This window comes from Drosophila subpulchrella, unplaced genomic scaffold (genome assembly GCF_014743375.2).
Source record: "Drosophila subpulchrella strain 33 F10 #4 breed RU33 unplaced genomic scaffold, RU_Dsub_v1.1 Primary Assembly Seq160, whole genome shotgun sequence".
Lineage (NCBI taxonomy): Eukaryota > Metazoa > Arthropoda > Insecta > Diptera > Drosophilidae > Drosophila > Drosophila subpulchrella.
This window is the reverse complement of record NW_023665499.1, coordinates 12,501-20,000: the sequence shown is the minus strand read 5'-3', so window position 1 is coordinate 20,000 and position 7,500 is coordinate 12,501. Positions and strand designations below refer to the sequence as shown.

The window sequence follows — 7,500 nt, the reverse complement described above, 5'->3', positions numbered from 1 at the left end:
GCAAACTGTGCGTCATCGTGTGAACTGCAGGACACATGAACATCGACATTTTGAACGCATATCGCAGTCCATGCTGTTATGTACTTTAATTAATTTTATAGTGCTGCTTGGACTACATATGGTTGAGGGTTGTAAGACTATGCTAATTAAGTTGTTTATATAAATTTTATAATGAAATTTTATAAGCATATGGTATATTATTGGATAATAATAATTTAATTATTATATTATTCATAATATTAACAAATATATGAAAAACATTATCTCACATTAGTAAATAATTTGAATGTGAAAAACGAAGAGAAATATTTTCTTTTTCAATCAAATAATACTGAGAAATGTCTAGCATAAAAAATTTATCTAGAATTGTCTCTTATTAAAGATTAGTAAATAGAAAGCCGTTGACAATATTATTATTCTTCGTTGATTCGTTAGACCAAACAAATGCCATACAAATATATAAAATATATAACGAATTTAATAAAATGTTTTATCATTATATATAAAGAATTAATTGCAAAAAAAGTTATACACAACCTCAACTCATATGGGACTACCCCCTGAATTTAAGCATATTAATTAGGGGAGGAAAAGAAACTAACCAGGATTTTCTTAGTAGCGGCGAGCGAAAAGAAATCAGTTCAGCACTAAGTCACTTTGTCTATATGGCAAATGTGAGATGCAGTGTATGGAGCGTCAATATTCTAGTATGAGAAATTAACGATTTAAGTCCTTCTTAAATGAGGCCATTTACCCATAGAGGGTGCCAGGCCCGTATAACGTTAATGATTACTAGATGATGTTTCCAAAGAGTCGTGTTGCTTGATAGTGCAGCACTAAGTGGGTGGTAAACTCCATCTAAAACTAAATATAACCATGAGACCGATAGTAAACAAGTACCGTGAGGGAAAGTTGAAAAGAACTCTGAATAGAGAGTTAAACAGTACGTGAAACTGCTTAGAGGTTAAGCCCGATGAACCTGAATATCCGTTATGGAAAATTCATCATTAAAATTGTAATATTTAAACAATATTATGATAATAGTGTGCATTTTTTCCATATAAGGACATTGTAATCTATTAGCATACAAAATTTATCATAAAATATAACTTATAGTTTATTCAAATTAATTTGCTTGCATTTTAACACAGAATAAATGTTATTAATTTGATAAAGTGCTGATAGATTTATATGAATACAGTGCGTTAATTTTTCGGAATTATATAATGGCATAATTATCATTGATTTTTGTGTTTATTATATGCACTTGTATGATTAACAATGCGAAAGATTCAGGATACCTTCGGGACCCGTCTTGAAACACGGACCAAGGAGTCTAACATATGTGCAAGTTATTGGGATATAAACCTAATAGCGTAATTAACTTGACTAATAATGGGATTAGTTTTTTAACTATTTATAGCTAATTAACACAATCCCGGGGCGTTCTATATAGTTATGTATAATGATATTTATATTATTTATGCCTCTAACTGGAACGTACCTTGAGCATATATGCTGTGACCCGAAAGATGGTGAACTATACTTGATCAGGTTGAAGTCAGGGGAAACCCTGATGGAAGACCGAAACAGTTCTGACGTGCAAATCGATTGTCAGAATTGAGTATAGGGGCGAAAGACCAATCGAACCATCTAGTAGCTGGTTCCTTCCGAAGTTTCCCTCAGGATAGCTGGTGCATTTTAATGTTATATAAAATAATCTTATCTGGTAAAGCGAATGATTAGAGGCCTTAGGGTCGAAACGATCTTAACCTATTCTCAAACTTTAAATGGGTAAGAACCTTAACTTTCTTGATATGAAGTTCAAGGTTATGATATAATGTGCCCAGTGGGCCACTTTTGGTAAGCAGAACTGGCGCTGTGGGATGAACCAAACGTAATGTTACGGTGCCCAAATTAACAACTCATGCAGATACCATGAAAGGCGTTGGTTGCTTAAAACAGCAGGACGGTGATCATGGAAGTCGAAATCCGCTAAGGAGTGTGTAACAACTCACCTGCCGAAGCAACTAGCCCTTAAAATGGATGGCGCTTAAGTTGTATACCTATACATTACCGCTAAAGTAGATGATTTATATTACTTGTGATATAAATTTTGAAACTTTAGTGAGTAGGAAGGTACAATGGTATGCGTAGAAGTGTTTGGCGTAAGCCTGCATGGAGCTGCCATTGGTACAGATCTTGGTGGTAGTAGCAAATAATCGAATGAGACCTTGGAGGACTGAAGTGGAGAAGGGTTTCGTGTGAACAGTGGTTGATCACGAGTTAGTCGGTCCTAAGTTCAAGGCGAAAGCCGAAAATTTTCAAGTAAAACACAAATGCCATACAAATATAATTATATTATATAAATCAAGCTAATTAATATACTTGAATAATTTTGAACGAAAGGGAATACGGTTCCAATTCCGTAACCTGTTGAGTATCCGTTTGTTATTAAATATGGGCCTCGTGCTCATCCTGGCAACAGGAACGACCATAAAGAAGCCGTCGAGAGATATCGGAAGAGTTTTCTTTTCTGTTTTATAGCCGTACTACCATGGAAGTCTTTCGCAGAGAGATATGGTAGATGGGCTAGAAGAGCATGACATATACTGTTGTGTCGATATTTTCTCCTCGGACCTTGAAAATTTATGGTGGGGACACGCAAACTTCTCAACAGGCCGTACCAATATCCGCAGCTGGTCTCCAAGGTGAAGAGTCTCTAGTCGATAGAATAATGTAGGTAAGGGAAGTCGGCAAATTAGATCCGTAACTTCGGGATAAGGATTGGCTCTGAAGATTGAGATAGTCGGGCTTGATTGGGAAACAATAACATGGTTTATGTGCTCGTTCTGGGTAAATAGAGTGTCTGGCATTTATGTTGGTCACTTGTTCCCCGGATAGTTTAGTTACGTAGCCAATTGTGGAACTTTCTTGCTAAAATTTTTAAGAATACTAATTGGGTTAAACCAATTAGTTCTTATTAATTATAACGATTATCAATTAACAATCAATTCAGAACTGGCACGGACTTGGGGAATCCGACTGTCTAATTAAAACAAAGCATTGTGATGGCCCTAGCGGGTGTTGACACAATGTGATTTCTGCCCAGTGCTCTGAATGTCAAAGTGAAGAAATTCAAGTAAGCGCGGGTCAACGGCGGGAGTAACTATGACTCTCTTAAGGTAGCCAAATGCCTCGTCATCTAATTAGTGACGCGCATGAATGGATTAACGAGATTCCTACTGTCCCTATCTACTATCTAGCGAAACCACAGCCAAGGGAACGGGCTTGGAATAATTAGCGGGGAAAGAAGACCCTTTTGAGCTTGACTCTAATCTGGCAGTGTAAGGAGACATAAGAGGTGTAGAATAAGTGGGAGATATTAGACTTCGGTTTGGTATCGCCAATGAAATACCACTACTCTTATTGTTTCCTTACTTACTTGATTAAATGGAACGTGTATCATTTCCTAGCCATTATACGGATATATTTATTATATCTTATGGTATTGGGTTTTGATGCAAGCTTCTTGATCAAAGTATCACGAGTTTGTTATATAATCGCAAACAAATTCTTTAATAAAACGGTGCATTTATGTATTTTTGATTTGAAAATTTGGTATAACTCCAATTACTCAGGTATGATCCAATTCAAGGACATTGCCAGGTAGGGAGTTTGACTGGGGCGGTACATCTCTCAAATAATAACGGAGGTGTCCCAAGGCCAGCTCAGTGCGGACAGAAACCACACATAGAGCAAAAGGGCAAATGCTGACTTGATCTCGGTGTTCAGTACACACAGGGACAGCAAAAGCTCGGCCTATCGATCCTTTTGGTTTAAAGAGTTTTTAACAAGAGGTGTCAGAAAAGTTACCATAGGGATAACTGGCTTGTGGCGGCCAAGCGTTCATAGCGACGTCGCTTTTTGATCCTTCGATGTCGGCTCTTCCTATCATTGTGAAGCAAAATTCACCAAGCGTTGGATTGTTCACCCATGCAAGGGAACGTGAGCTGGGTTTAGACCGTCGTGAGACAGGTTAGTTTTACCCTACTAATGACAAAACGTTGTTGCGACAGCATTCCTGCGTAGTACGAGAGGAACCGCAGGTACGGACCAATGGCACAATACTTGTTCGAGCGAACAGTGGTATGACGCTACGTCCGTTGGATTATGCCTGAACGCCTCTAAGGTCGTATCCGTGCTGGACTGCAATGATAAATAAGGGGCAATTTGCATTGTATGGCTTCTAAACCATTTAAAGTTTATAATTTACTTTATAAACGACAATGGATGTGATGCCAATGTAATTTGTAACATAGTAAATTGGGAGGATCTTTGATCACCTGATGCCGCGCTAGTTACATATAAAAGCATTATTTAATACAATGACAAAGCCTAGAATCAATTGTAAACGACTTTTGTAACAGGCAAGGTGTTGTAAGTGGTTGAGCAGCTGCCATACTGCGATCCACTGAAGCTTATCCTTTGCTTGATGATTCGATAATAAAGATGTTGCAAGCGGGCATAATCATTATGCTTGCTTGCAGCATCGCACGCCACTTTGTTTGTGGTGTGTAAGGTAGGGAAGAAGAAATATAAAAGACCTAAATTGGAAACATCAATATATAAGTAAATATTGAACAAACAAAATGTATCGTCATCTTATTAGTGACGCGATGATAAAGTGGCAAACATATTCCATGTATAAATATTCCTATGGTATTAAAATTCAAGTAAAGAGGACATATATAAAAGTTTGTATATATGGTTCATTCAATGGTAGCAGCGGTTGGTTGGTTGGTGTCTGCTCCTCTTATTGTTCAAAACTTATGTTATGGTAGCAAGTCTATATCGTCATATTATTAGTGACGCGAAAAAGTAGTGGCAAAACATATTCCATGTATAAATAAATATTCCTATGGTATTGAAATTCAAGTAAAGAGGCCATTCAAGTAAAGAGGACTTATATAAATATAAGTATATGTTATCAATGGTAGCAGCGCGGTTGGTTGGTTGGTGTGTCTGCTCCTCTTATTGTTCAAAACTTATGTTATGGTAGCAAGACTGTATCGTCATATTATTAGTGACGCGAAAAAGTAGTGGCAAAACATATTCCATGTATAAATATTCCTATGGTATTGAAATTCAACTAAAGAGGACATATAAAATTACTATCAATGGTAGCAGTGGTTGGTTGGTTGGTGGTTGGTTGGCGGCTGCTCCTATTATTGTTCAAGACTTATGTTATGGTAGCAAGTCTGTATCGTCATATTAATTATTAGTGACGCGAAAAAGTAGTGGAAATCATATTCCATGTATAAATAGATTCCTATGGTAATGAAATTTTCAAGTAAAGAGAGGACCATTCAAGTAAGAGGACATATAAAAAGTAAGTATATGTTCCTCCAATGGTAGCAGTGGTTGGTTGGTTGGCGGCTGATCCTCTTATTGTTCAAAACTTATTTTATCAATATGAGTTTGGCAATACAATAAAGAAGACCAATCTAATCCATATAAAACTAAATGTATTATATGGATATGCTTAGGAAACCCATATATTCATAAAAAAAAATTATGTATAGAAAATTATACATATATCTTTTATATAAATGAATCGTATGGATATCGCCTTATGGTAGGTATAATAACTTTTTAAGGCATAATAATGTATAATATAGAAAATATACATTGAAATATAAATGCATTTTTATAGATATGGCGGCATATAAGTGCCATATACACAAGAATAAATAATAGAATTTACCAATATATAATTAAAATGAGATATATAAACCTAGTGAGGGGCTGCACTAGTATATGAATCGTATGGATATGGCTTATAGGTATAATACCTATAAGGCATAATAATGTATAACAAGTAAATATACATTGAAATGTGAATGCATTGTATGGATATGGCATATAAATGCCATATATATAGAAATAAATTGTATATCAATGATATAACAATTATAAACCTAGTGAGGGGCGGCACTAGTGAATGAATCGTATGGATATGGCTTATAGGTATAATACCTATAAGGCATAATAATGTATAATATAATAAATATACATTAAGATATGAATGGATTGTATAAATATGGCATAGAAATGCCATATACATAAGAATAAATGGTAGAATTTACCCATATATCACTGAAACACGATATATAAACCTAGTGATAGCTGGCACTAGTACTGTAAACAGGCACGCAATAGTGCGTGGGGTAAAAAACTACTATAGGGAGGTGGTCGTTGGCGGGCCCCTCCTCGTATTGGTCAAAACTTATGTTATGCATATGAATTTGTCAATACTATATAGAACGCCAAGCATATCCATATAAACTATGGATATGCATAGAAATCCATACAAAAGTAAAAAAAAATTATGTATAGAAAAATATACATATATTTATATAAGTGAATCGTATGGATATGGCTTATAGGTATAATACCTATAAGGCATAATAATGTATAACAAGTAAATATACATTGAAATGTGAATGCATTGTATGGATATGGCATATAAATGCCATATATATAGAAATAAATTGTATATCAATGATATAACAATTATAAACCTAGTGAGGGGCGGCACTAGTGAATGAATCGTATGGATATGGCTTATAGGTATAATACCTATAAGGCATAATAATGTATAATATAATAAATATACATTAAGATATGAATGGATTGTATAAATATGGCATAGAAATGCCATATACATAAGAATAAATGGTAGAATTTACCCATATATCACTGAAACACGATATATAAACCTAGTGATAGCTGGCACTAGTACTGTAAACAGGCACGCAGTAGTGCGTGGGGTAAAAAACTACTATAGGGAGGTGGTCGTTGGCGGGCCCCTCCTCGTATTGGTCAAAACTTATGTTATGCATATGAATTTGTCAATACTATATAGAACGCCAAGCATATCCATATAAACTATGGATATGCATAGAAATCCATACAAAAGTAAAAAAAAAATTATGTATAGAAAAATATACATATATTTATATAAGTGAATCGTATGGATATGGCTTATAGGTATAATACCTATAAGGCATAATAATGTATAACAAGTAAATATACATTGAAATGTGAATGCATTGTATGGATATGGCATATAAATGCCATATATATAGAAATAAATTGTATATCAATGATATAAAAAAATTATAAACCTAGTGAGGGGCGGCACTAGTGAATGAATCGTATGGATATGGCTTATAGGTATAATACCTATAAGGCATAATAATGTATAATATAATAAATATACATTAAGATATGAATGGATTGTATAAATATGGCATAGAAATGCCATATACATAAGAATAAATGGTAGAATTTACCCATATATCACTGAAACACGATATATAAACCTAGTGATAGCTGGCACTAGTACTGTAAACAGGCACGCAGTAGTGCGTGGGGTAAAAAACTACTATAGGGAGGTGGTCGTTGGCGGGCCCCTCCTCGTATTGGTCAAAACTT

The 7,500-nt window shown here is 35.0% G+C and overlaps 2 non-coding genes across 2 annotated transcripts in view; both read left to right on the top strand.

Moving 5' to 3' along the window:
• Positions 1-132, top strand: part of LOC119559068 — a 179-nt gene extending 47 nt beyond the window's left edge. Inside the window, exon 1 of the ribosomal RNA XR_005220634.1 lies at positions 1-132. This exon is cut by the window's left edge and continues 47 nt beyond it. This is a non-coding gene — a ribosomal RNA (5.8S ribosomal RNA).
• A 401-nt stretch (positions 133-533) lies between these two features.
• LOC119559062 lies at positions 534-4,504 on the top strand. The gene has a single exon (XR_005220631.1). It is a non-coding gene; the product is annotated as a large subunit ribosomal RNA (ribosomal RNA).
• The last annotated feature ends 2,996 nt before the right edge of the window (positions 4,505-7,500 follow it).